At 40.0% G+C, this 13,196-nt stretch overlaps 1 protein-coding gene across 2 annotated transcripts in view; it reads left to right on the top strand.

Annotated features, from left to right (window-relative positions):
* The first annotated feature begins 12,602 nt into the window (after window positions 1-12,602).
* apba1a (amyloid beta (A4) precursor protein-binding, family A, member 1a) overlaps window positions 12,603-13,196 on the top strand; it is a 68,151-nt gene continuing 67,557 nt past the window's right edge. For both annotated transcript variants that reach the window (XM_026322035.1, XM_026322036.1), the window contains exon 1: window positions 12,603-12,713. The gene's annotated coding sequence lies outside the window, so the exon portion shown is untranslated. The remainder of the gene's footprint in view (window positions 12,714-13,196) is intronic.

A 13,196-nucleotide genomic window follows, 5' to 3' on the forward strand; every position in this document is an offset into this window, starting at 1 on the left:
GTCATCTGCTTACCAAGAAATAAAGCTCATCTGTGATAAAGTGATTTTTACCTGCTGTTTTTTTGTTTTTGTTTTTTTTTTTTGGAGTCTGTCTCACCTCCTCACCTCGCAGTAGCCTAAGCCGAGATGCCCAGACTTCCTTTTCCCTGGACAATTTCTCCAGCTCTTCTGGGGGGACACAGACGCGTTCCCAGGCCAGCTGAGTGACATAGTCCCCCCAGCTTGTCCTGGGTCTTCCCCGGGCTTTCCTCCCAGTGGGACGTGCCCAGAACACCTCCCCAGTGAGGCGCCCCAGTGGCATCTATGACACATGCCCAGGCAACCTCAGCTGGCTCCTCTCGACGTGGAGGAGCAGCGGCTCTACTCCGAGCTCCTCCCGTGTGACCGTGCTCCTCACCCTATCTGTAAGGGAGCGCCCGGCCACCCTGCAAAGGAAGCTCATTTGAGCCACTTGTATCTGAGATCTTGTCCTTTCGGTCATGACCCAAAGCTCATGACCATAGGTGAGATTTGCAACGCAGATTGACTGGTAAATTGAGAGCTTCGCCTTTCGGCTCAGCTCCTTCTTCACCACAATGGACCAGTACAGTGACTGCATTGCTGCTGCTGATGCACCGACCTGTCTGTCAATCTCATGTTTCGTTCTTCCCTCACTCGCAAACAAGAGCCCAAGATACTTAAAGTCCTCCACTTGAGGCAGTATCTCTCCCCTGACCTGGAGATGGCAAGCCAACTTTTTCAGATTGAGAACCATGGCCTTGGACTTGGAGGTGCTGATACTCATCTCAGCAGCTTCACACTCAGTTACAAACCGCCCCAGTGCACTCTGAAGTTCCTGTATCTGTGGATAAGATAAGATAAAACCTTTATTTGTCCCACAATGGGGAAATTGTGTTGTTGCAACAGCAAAGTACAAGTACACAGCAGAGTGCCAAAAGTAGCAAAGGTGTAAGATAAATAAGAAATTAAAATTATTAAAAAGCAGAGATGAAATCCTGTGGTCTCCGAACTGCAATCCTTCCAGACCCTGGCTGTACAGATACAGGAGAGCGTCTGTCGTAAGAGATGGTGGTATCCGATATCTTATCCACTGTATTGTAGTTTGTCAGATTCCTACAGTGCTTAGCGCACATTATGTGTGCTGCAGTGGGAGGGATCTCCCAGGAGTTCTGCACTTGAGTTTCTCATGTAATATGAAATGTCCTGGCGAGAATTAACTTTGTTCTTGTTCTCACCTCCTAGAGAAAATGAACAAATTAGTACATATCAGGCTTTTGTGTTCATATTTTAAACCTAGCTAACATTTTGTCCAGTAGTGTTTAATGCTGCAATAAATGCTACTATTTACAAGAAAATGCCAATTATCTTTGTACAGAGTTGAATCCTGCTTTAAAGTATTTAACATAAACTGTGATAGACTTTGGTGCTTGCATTCACATTGTTAACATAACCACATAAGAAAAATACAATAAAAAAAATATAAAGAGAAGTTTAGTTTGATTTTCTGTTGATATTTGATTACCAGTAACGCGCAGTGTAGTGCTCGTCCGACATTTTACATATTCTTGTTCAAATTCATATTGATATTTTTGATGCTATTTTGGCCTAAAATTGCATCACAACTTAAATATAAAAATGTGGAAATGTAAATAATGTGGCCTTTCTACTGCTGTAAAAGTAGTGTTATTAAGACATAGACTTAACCATGGCCAGTATTTCACTATTTCACCTTTACCTTGTCTCCACAGTAGCTGCATGTGTACATTTAGTACTTTTAATTCACTAAAGATACATCTGTCAAGAATACATTCTGATAAATTAGTGCAAAATGAGCCCAGTTCAGTTAGCAGTTGATTTTGGGATTTCATTGCTCTCTGTGTGATTTCAAACAGCCATTTTCTGAAAGGAACATGTTGATTCATCTGAGGGGACATTTAAGACAGAAAGAAACAGTGCCATGTCCGTTCAGGACCATAAGTTTAAAGCCAATGTCTACTCAACATTTAATGCACAGAAATGGAATGAGCACCAAAGTTAATCAGACTATGATGAAGCAGTCGTAGTGAAAAGTCTCCCAAATGCTATCTCAAATAATGACATACAGCAAGATTCTATACAATTTTCAGATGAAAATTAAAATGCAGCTGCTCTTGAAGGTAGTAGTTGTGAGGATTTAGCAGAGCAGTTTGTAGTACAGTTTGGCTGCTTTCTTCTTGAAACTGTTCTCCATGTGTCACAGAGGGCAACACAGGAAATCATTGAGTGTATTGATGAATTTTTTTCTCTGTCAGAACCCCTAATCAAAAATCATTAATTAACATATTAAATGAGCATAACTGTCCATTCACAAGTGACATTGCCCAGGCAATTTCTGATTAGGGAAGGGTATCGTTAAGATTTTAACACTACTACTCTTATCGATACTGCTCATCGATCTGTTATATATACTATTCATCACTAATAGGGGAAAATAACAATCCCAGGTTTCTTTTCAGCACTGTAGCCAGGCTGACAAAAAGTCACAGCTCTGTTGAGCCCAGTGTTCCCTTAGCTCTCAGCAGTGATGAATTTATGAGTTTCTTTACAAATAAAATCACAACTATTAGAGCTAAAATTCAGCAGATGCTTCCTATACCTGCAATAAATGAATCTTCTACTCTAGTAGCTCTTGAATCTTCTGTAAGACCTCAGTTATGTTTAAACTGGTTCTCTCCCATAGATCTCTCTGAAGTTACATCAGTAATTGCTTCACCTAAATCATCAACATGTCTCTTAGACCCCATCCCGACTAGACTTCTTAAAGACACCCTGCCATTAATGAACTCATCTTTATTAGACTTGGTAAATTTATCTCTAGTATCAGGCTACGTACCACAGGCCTTTTAGACTGCAGTAATCAAACCCTTACTCAAAAAGCCTAGTCTTGATCCAGGAGTCTTGGCTAATTATAGACCAATGTCCAGCCTACCATTTATTTCTAAAATCCTAGAAAAAGCTGTTGCTAAGCAGCTATCAGACCACTTACACAGGAATGAACTATTTGAAGATTTTCAGCCAGGATTTAGAGCACATCATAGTACAGAAACAGCACTGTTAGATGTCACCAACGATCTTCTCTTAGCCTCAATGGATTGGTTTCTGTACTTGTCCTCCTAGACCTTACTGCTGCATTCGACACCGTTGACCCCAACATTTTATTACAGAGACTGGAGCATGTGATTGGTATCAGAGGAACAGTGTTTAAATGGTTCCAATCCTATTTATCGGACAGATTCCAGTTTGTTCATGTCCATGATGAACCTTCCACATGAACAAAAGTTAGTTATGAAGTTCCACAAGACTCTGTGTTAGGACTGATTCTGTTCACCCTGTACATGCTTCCTTTAGGCAATGTCATTGGGAAGCACTTAATTACCACTGCTATGCAGATGACACTCAGCTGTATCTATCTATGAAACCTGTTAACACAAACCAGTTAACCAGACTTCAAGCCTGTCTAACTGACATAAAGGCCTGGATGACCAGTAACTTTCTACTTTTAAATTCAGAGAAAACAGAAATTATTGTATTTGGGCCTAAAAACCTCAGGAATAGCTTTTCTAAAATTATAGCTACTTTAGATGGCCAGCACTACTGTGAAAAACCTTGGAGTTATTTTTGACCAGGACATGTCCTTTAACTCACACATAAAACAAATCTCTTGCCTTCTTCCACCTGCGCAACATTGCCAAAATTAGGAACATCCTGTCTCAAAATGATGCAGAAAAACTAGTCCATGCATTTGTTACCTCAAGGCTAGATTACTGTAACTCATTACTATCTGGATGTCCCAGTATCGCCATAAAAAGCCTCCAGTTAATCCAGAATGCTGCAGCCAGAGTCCTGACAGGAACTAGCAAGAGAGATCATATTTCTCCTATATTAGCTTCTCTTCATTGGATGTAAAATACAGAATAGAATTTAAAATACTTCTTCTCACATACAAATTCCTTCATGATCAAGCTCCTTCATACCTTAAAGACCTCATAGTACCAAATTATCCCAATAGACCACTTCGCTCTCAGAGTGAAGGTCTACTTGTGGTTCCCAGAGATTCCAAAAGCAGACTGGGAGGCAGAGCCTTTAGCTATCAAGCTCCTCTCCTGTGGAACCAGCTCCCAGTCTGGGTTCAGGAGGCAGACACACTGTACTTTTAAGGCTAGACTTAAAGCCTTCCTTTCTGACAAAGGTAACCCTGAACCATCCCTTAGTTATGCTGCTATAGGCCTAGACTGCCCGAGGACCATCTGTGCACTGAGCTACCCTACCCTAACCCTCCCCTCCCTTTCCTTCCCCTCTCTTTCTCTCCTCCCCCCTCACATGTATATTCCACCATTGAATGTCACTAACCTTGTGCTCTCTCCGTCTCTCTCTCTCTCTGTACCTTCTGTAGGTGTCCCCACTCCTGGAGCCTGGTTCTGCTGGAGGTTTTTTCTTCCGTTAAAGGGAGTTTTTCCTCTCCACTGTCGCCAAGTGTTTGCTCATAAGGGATTTGTTGGGTTTTTAGTTTTTAGTTTTTGTAAAGTGCCTTGAGATGATTTGTATTGTGATTTGGCGCTATATAAATAAAATTGAAATGAATTGAATTGAATTATATTAACGGTTCTCTTATCGATACTTTTAGAAGAAGGAAAAAATTTAGAACATGAATTGCATTTGTTACACTTGTGACAACGTGTGGTGCTGGCATCAAATTTTTAGAAATAAAGCGACAGCTAGCCTAGCTCTCTCTGCCATCCTTGAGTTGATGTGTCTGCTGCTGTCACAAGTGTGCGTTATGACACGTGTGTGTGAACAACAGCCTCCCCTCTCTGCCCTTCCCTTACAGACACAGCAGGCATATGTAGTCACAGTGAAGTGCTGAGACAGATAATTAACCACGTGGGCTAAACGTGCACATTTAACATGACTAGTTCGATACCAGTAATAGCCCCGTTAAGGCTGGAGCTTATCAATATTGTGGTCCCAGGCTTGTTTAATACCAGGTCATAGTACCCATCCCTATTTCTGATAGTAATGTTCTACATCAATCTGTCACATCTGAAGGACTACTGTCAACAGCTCAGGAGGAAAATGTATTTTAAGGGGAATATCTTATCTGTAGAATATCTTATTGAGTTATCACATCACACCTTTATGTATATGCCCATTCTCAAATTTTTGCAGCTGTTGTTGAAAAAACCAGATGTACTTGAGAAATTCGAAGAAACGACTTCACAGTTAGCTGGTTATATTGTAATGGCTCCTACTACCAGGAAAATCTTCTGCTGTCAGATGAGTGTCAGAAATTATTAATAATTCTTTACATTGATATTGAAATCACAAACCCTCTAGGAACATCAAAGAAAATGCACAAAGTCTGTGCTCTTTATTGGACATTGGCCTACTACTACTAGTATCAGTCAGCTCCCCACTGTACTCAGCTAGCTCTTCTGTGCAATTCAAATGATGTACGACAGTTTGGCTATGCTAAAGTTTTGGCATCTCTATTAAGTGATCTTAAAACTGTGGAACAAGTGGATGTCTACATTGACACAATTGGTAGTTGTCTCAAAGGCATAGTCTACTTTGTCGTGGCTGATAACCTTGCTGCCCATGGGCTTGCTGGTTTCAGTGAAAGTTTGAGAACTACATATTTCTGCAGATTTTGTCTTGCCACCCAGACAGATATGCAAATATCAGATGCAGTTACAGGGTATTTTGAGAGTCCCATAATAATCTCTTACAAGAAATACAGTGAGCAGGGACAGTGAACAGAATTATGGTGTTAAAAACAGTTGTGTTCTCCCTAATCATCACACATATTTTCATCCTGTCACAGGGTTTCCACTTGACATCCTACATCTTAGAAGGTGTGGTTTCTGTGGAGCTGGCATATTGTTTGAAAGGTTTGATGGGAAAAAGATATTTTACTTTGGAAGAACTAAACAGAGCATCTGTGTGTTTTCCATTCCAACATTCTGACAAGGTGGACCATCCTCATCCACTTCCCCAAAGTTTTGCTAGCTGAGAAACAACTGGGAATGTTGTTTCTCTGGGAATGGACATGAGAATCATGCTCTCCTTAGACTGTTATCTCTTATCATTGACTCAAGAGTCCAAGAAAGGGCCAAATTTTGGGAAGTGCTAATGGACTTAAAGATATTGTTGTGCTATGTCTCAGACTTTCAGTGATGATACTATATAGTACTTGGCCTGAAACATTTCAGACCACATGCAGTTGTTGAACGAAGTGTTACCTACTGTAATTATCGTGTATCGAGACCAAAGCGACATTACCTTGATCATTAACCTTCGGTTAACTTTGGTCCCTTGGTCCATTTTTGGACCATGAGATTTGAGGGAAAACAAAGTTTTCAAAAAAAATGACTATATCTCATAACTATAGAAATATGTTGAAAACTTCAGCTGAGAGACAGCAAAAGAGTATTGTATTTGTCGTCACAAAAATGTTTCAAACCTCCTGTACAGACATCAAAAGTGGAGTCTGTATGTTGAGACATTACCTGCTGATACACAGTGCGTTATTCAGGTTTGCCCAAGTAATGGTGGTAAGATCATTCTTTTAAATGAGTATGCATTACTTTTGTTTTAGGTCTACTATGTTACCACAATGCAGTTATTTCTGTTACTATTACATTGGACTTTGAATATGTTATTCGATGTATATATTATGTAAATATCATGTAAGATATTGTTTAAAAGAGTAACCCAAAAATATTGTTATGTTACAGGAGTTCTTTATCATTGCGTAAATGGATGTTACTGGGACACTGAAATTAAGGGTCATCATTGATGATGACAACGCTGAACGACTGATCTTGCTCTCTCGTCCAGAGACTGTACAGTCCCTCATAACTGAGATAAAAGATAAGCTGAACTTGACCTTTGACTTTTGCCAGAAGTCTTCATTGTTCCAGTGTTTTCTTATGAGGTGGAATATGCTGTAAGAGAGGCTAATGCTGCATTTGAGAGAGAAGGGAAACCCCTTAGACTGATTAGGGAGCAAAAACACAATATATTGAATGGAATGCTGCTGAGATATATAAGCATAAAGCATATCCAGGTACCAAACAGCAGAGGTGGGAAGTAATGAAGTACAAATACTTTATTGTACTTAAGTAGATTTTTTTAGGTATCTGTAATTTGAGTATTTATTTTTCTGACGACATTTTACTTTTACTCCTTACATTTAAACACAAATATCTGTATTTTGTACTCCTTATATTATCAAAACACTCATTACTTTTTCAGCCTCCGCGGATGACGACACGACGTAAAAACGTAACTAACTGGAGAGGGAAATCGAGTGAATGTACAGGTTATGGTAGAGAGAAAACTTGCAGTGCGCCATGGAGGAAGAAAGTACGGTGGCCGACAAGGGCAAACGCGCTGCAAAAGAGAAATCTGCAAAAGAGAAAACACAACAGAAGTGCGCCAGGCCAATAGGGGGACCCCGAATTGAGGGGTGCTATGAACAAAGAACTTTTACAGAGGCGAGAGAGACACATGTAGTGACATAAGTCACGTCTCATTTCGGAGGCTGCGTAATGACGCAGCTTATAGTGTTGAATTGCAACAGAATGAGCGTCCTCTGATGATTGTTCTCATGTGCTAATATGTGCTAACAATGCGTCATTACGCAGCCTCCAAAATGAGACGTGACTTATGTCACTACATGTGTCTCTCTCGCCTCTGTAAAAGTTCTTTGTTCATAGCACCCCTCAGTTCGGGGTCCCCCTATTGGCCTAGCGCACTTCCGTTGTGTTTTCTCTTTTGCAGCGTTTCTCTCTTGCAGCTTTTCTCTTTTGCAGCGTTTCTTTCTGGCAGCGTTTCTCTCTTGCAGCGTTTCTCTCTTGCAGCGTGTTTGCCCTTGTCGGCCACCGTAAGAAAGGTATCCAGGGACTGTTGCAGAATCCGGGGGCGATGGAGCAGATTAAATAAAGCAAGACATTCCCCATCCATGTCTGTATTTAAAAGACCTGTTCGATGTTGTCTGCTCCAAAAATGACTCATGGTGATTGTGTTGTGTTTTGTTTCCTGTACCACAGACAGAAAGAATACATAGACGCCTCATCCGTTGCTGCGATACGTCAACGCGTCGAACATATTGGCCTGGGCAAGAGTTCGCTATAAACCAATGCAACTAAACTGGAGAGCTGCGGTTTTTCTGAATAAAAGTAAAATAACGTTCCTTTTTATCAACTGATATCAGTAATTTATGCTCTACGTGGTGTACAAAAAAATCTCTAGTTACTTCTCGATAGTAAGAAATTTATTTAATACGGAAATGCAAAAGCTCATACTTATTTATATTTTTTGTTTTTTAAATTCTTGGTTAAGAATTGTAATATTAAATTCACTATAAATGAAATAAAGTTTTCTCACCAAGGAAAATGCTTTTCTAACTATATAAATAATTATGAATAACAGTCAATAAAACAAATACAGTAAATAAAAAAGTAATGAATAGTATAATACAACTAGAAAATTGCATTTCCTGGGGAACATGCATGTGAATGCTGAAAGCTGAATGAAGCTGCACAACAATGTTGAAAATGGCTGAAATGCATTGCTGAATAAGCTGAAGGCTGAAATACAATCCTGAAGAATCCTGGAAGCTGAAATGAAAAACTGGAGATGGAAGCTTAACTTGCTAAAGAAAGAAGTGTTAAACTAATATAAAAGAAGACAGTGTAGTTATGGAAGGAAGAACTAAAGGATTTAAATATATGAGTTAAAGAAAAAAGGGAATAATGAAACAGCAAAAAAGTGAACTTGTAGAAAGACAGAAACAATGTATAGTTTAAAAACTGATAAATATTGCTGAAAAATACAGAAGGTACAGTGGGTACGGAAAGTATTCAGACCCCTTTAAATTTTTCACTCTTTGTGTCATTGCAGCCATTTGCCAAAATCAAAAAAGTTCATTTTATTTCTCATTAATGTACACTCAGCACCCCATCTTGACAGAAAAAAACAGAAATGTAGCAATTTTTGCAAATTTATTAAAAAAGAAAAACTGAAATATCACATGGTCATAAGTATTCAGACCCTTTGCAGTGACACTCATATTTAACTCACATGCTGTCCATTTCTTCTGATCCTGAATGCATCATGGCTGATATTAAAAACACCCTAAGTCAGTGTCTAAAGCTTTCGGCCAATATCCAAAGTCTATTTTAAGCTCATATTAGTGTTTGTTGGCTTTTATTTTAAAAAAGGGCTACAAAAGGCTTTTATTTTGAAAGGACAAAGTGCTGCAGGAGACTCAAGGGACCTTAGATTACAATCATAACTTTGTTTTGAATATTCATGATACCTTACAAAGGTGTAATAACTTCCTACAAATAACTGTAGACTTTCATTGTGAAAGGCTGGACATGGCCTCCTGGGAAAGGGCACCATGGCTGACATTAAAAACACCCTAAGTCAGTGTCTAAAGCTGTATGCCAATAGCCAAAGTCCATTTTAAGCTCATTTTGTTATTTCTTGGCTTTTATTTTGAAAGAATCCAGAACAATGGCTTTTATTTTGAAAGTGCAGCATGCTGTGGTGCACTCACATGACCTCAATTAAAAGCTGAAGTTTAATTTTGAATACTAATTTTGAATAAAGGTGCAGTCACTTTGTGTAAATTATTGCAGACTTTTATTGTGAAAGTGTTCTGCTTGGAGATAACATGGCTGACACTGACAATGGTCCCCATGTGTAACAGCAGTGGACATTAGGCAGCCAGTCAATCTTAATTACCAACCACAGGCAGCTTATGTCTCTGCTATTGCTTTGTGAGCTGTTGCTATGGAGAAGCTGAGAAAACTTCACCTCACAAAATGGAGGACTACAGAAAAACTACAAGCCCTATCGAAATAAGTCTTTTTCAGAAACAGGAGGCTTCAACGAAGAGACTGATCCATTTTTGTGAAGATATTCCAAAAAATGAAGGATTGCTGGTGAGTTAGAAACATCTTCATTTGCCTTCATTTGTGTTTTTCACCAGGACTCCTGGAGCTTTTTTATAATGAGAGTGAATGAGCGATTGAGCAGTCACTCTCTGTAGGTTTGGCCACCTGGTGGAAAAACCGTAGGTCCTATCAAAATCTCTACTACTTTGATATATAAATTGTTTATATAGCTGAAAGTTGACACAAGAAGAGAAGAAGAGACAAAAAAATTGAAAAAAGCCTGAAGAGCTAAAGCTAGCGTGCGTGATGTTACTGATGACATAAATAGAATACAATACACAAACAATAATAAACAAATAGAATATGGTATATCAATTGCAAAATACAGACAATAATTATAAAATAAGCACCATAATATAATAGCATAACACTAGCAGATTGATAATAATACATTAGAATGTAATATGAAAAACAGAGTATTTAGTTTGGCAATGTGGTGCATCCTTAATTTGTCACAACCAATGACGAGAGAAAAATGATGGTTGTCAATTCCAAACTGTGTTTCCTTAATGTGCTCCTTGAGAAAAAATACATCCTCTGAACCAATGTCGGACTAGTTGATTGATCAAAGACACACTGATAGCTTTCCCGGTGGATGACTGGCGAATAAACCACTCAACTCATCTGATCAACTTCACTGTACCTTCAGAAGGAATCATAAGTCCTCCATTGTTTTTCTGTTTAAGCAGTTCTGACCAAATTATGCAGGTACAGCATCTGTCCCCAAGCTAGCACGGCACACATCACAGGACAGCTTCATTAAAATCTGACGGACAACAAACCCAGCATTGTCCACAAGGCTACCATGATTCAATTCAATTCAATTTTATTTGTATAGCGCCAAATCACAATACAAATCATCTCAAGGCACTTTACAAAAACTAAAAACCCAACAATTCCCTTATGAGCAAGCACTTGGCGACAGTGGAGAGGAAAAACTCCCTTTAACGGAAGAAAAAACCTCCAGCAGAACCAGGCTCAGTTTGGGCGGCCATCTGCCTCGACCGGTTGGGGTGAGTGGATAGAGCAGAGAGAAAAGAACAGCAACAATAAACAACAAATAGACACTGCAGGTTGGTGGGACCAGTAACTGCACATCAGCAATATAGAGCTCCAGGACCAGGGACACCTGCAGAAGATACAGGGTAGGGGAGGGGAGCTCAGTGCACCGATGGTCCTCGGGCAGTCTAGGCCTATAGCAGCATAACTAAGGGATGGTTCAGGGTTGCCTGAAGCCAGCCCTAACTATATGCTTTGTCAAAGAGGAAGGTTTTAAGTCTAGCCTTAAAAGTACTTAAAAGAGTGTCTGCCTCCTGAACCCAGGCTGGGAGCTGGTTCCACAGGAGAGGAGCTTGATAGCTAAAGGCTCTGCCTCCCATTCTGCTTTTGGAAACTCTGGGAACCACAAGTAGACCTGCACTCTGAGAGCGAAGTGGTCTATTGGGATAATATGGTACTATGAGGTCTTTAAGGTATGAAGGAGCTTGATTATGAAGGGATTTGTATGTGAGAAGAAGGATTTTAAATTCTATTCTATATTTTACAGGGAGCCAATGAAGAGAAGCTAATATAGGAGAAATATGATCTCTCCTGCTAGTTCCTGTCAGGACTCTGGCTGCGGCATTCTGGATTAATTGGAGGCTTTTTATTAAGATATTAGGACATCCAGATAGTAATGAGTTACAGTAATCTAGCCTTGAGGTAACAAATGCATGGACTAGTTTTTCTGCATCATTTTGAGACAGGATGTTCCTAATTTTGGAAATGTAAATGTTCCTAATTTTGGAAATGTTGCGCAGGTGAAAGAATGCAGTTCTAGAAATTTGTTTTATGTGTGAGTTAAAGGACATGTCCTGGTCAAAAATAACTCCAAGGTTTTTTACAGTAGTGCTGGAGGCCAGGGTTATGCCATCTAGAGTAGCTATATTGTTAGAAATGGTCTTGAAATTGATTTTGATAAATAGCAATAAGATCTAATGCAAATAGCAGTCTTTTGCACGACTCTTATTCTTGATTTTTTGGAGGAGCCAAAATTTAAGCTCACGATCCCGAGAGACTGCCACTTCAGCTTGCTTTGCAGTTTATAACTGGTTAAGTCAGTAGGCACAGTGAAATGCTGTGTCACTACCACTCAGTGTCTCAGGGAATTTGAAGAGTTTATATTTTGATATTTTGGGGCTAAGAAAATTGGGTATTTTCCACCAGAAATACATATTAGGCTACTTTGAAGTGCAAATAAAAATACTTAGAACATGGGTTAGAGGCGAAATTGTGAACAATTAAATAAAGAATATATTTAAATTACAACAGGGAGGTTATTTTGAAATACCGAAACTACAATGTTTCTGTTTTGTCATATTTTTTGTCTGGTTTTCTTTTATTATTTCACAATGTCTTTTTTAAATCATGATTTCCAAATTTCGGAAGAATCTTCCCCCTGCTGTGGATGTAAAGTGCTGCATGGTGCACGTCAATAGATAGCGGACAGGCTGCTTTTAGTGTCTTACAACGGTGGGAGGAAGGAGGGGCTTGCGAACGCACACACACACACACACACACACACACACACACACACACACACACACACACACACACACACACACAACCACACACACACAACCCAGACAAGCAGCCGCTACAGGGAAGATGGAGGACGGTGTATCAGCGGCGGAGCTTGCTTGCTTGCAGCAACATCAATCCTAAAAGCGGGTGAGTTCGCCTGTCGTTCGGCATAGATACTGCTCAGTGTCTGTCGAAACCTCCGTCTCAATTAACGTTACAGATGCAGAGCAGCGAAGCGATCACAAGCGGCAGTGTTGCTGCTGAAGCTGCAGACAGGGTATTGTCGCCGCTTGGTTTGCTCCTCGTTCGCTGAGTGGTCACAGAGGAAACATAACGGCACGGTTCAGAGGAAACGCCATACCGGGGTTTAGATGGAAAGAAACGCAACGCTGGCTGCCCGTACGAGGTTGTGTACTGGGCCATCGGCATGATATGAATGAACGGGCCAGAGGCCCTGTTTTTGGCAGGTGCAGAGTCAGCACTCTGGCCTGGTTCAGTCTTTTGCTTCATGGCTTCAGTTTATGTCATATCAGGACTCCACCTTGGCTCTATTGCAGAAACCCCAGAATGACAGATTGTACAGAGGCAGTTGTCTCTCTGCACAAATATGGCCTGGTGTTGTTCACAGAG

Source organism: Mastacembelus armatus, chromosome 9 (assembly GCF_900324485.2).
Source record: "Mastacembelus armatus chromosome 9, fMasArm1.2, whole genome shotgun sequence".
Lineage (NCBI taxonomy): Eukaryota > Metazoa > Chordata > Actinopteri > Synbranchiformes > Mastacembelidae > Mastacembelus > Mastacembelus armatus.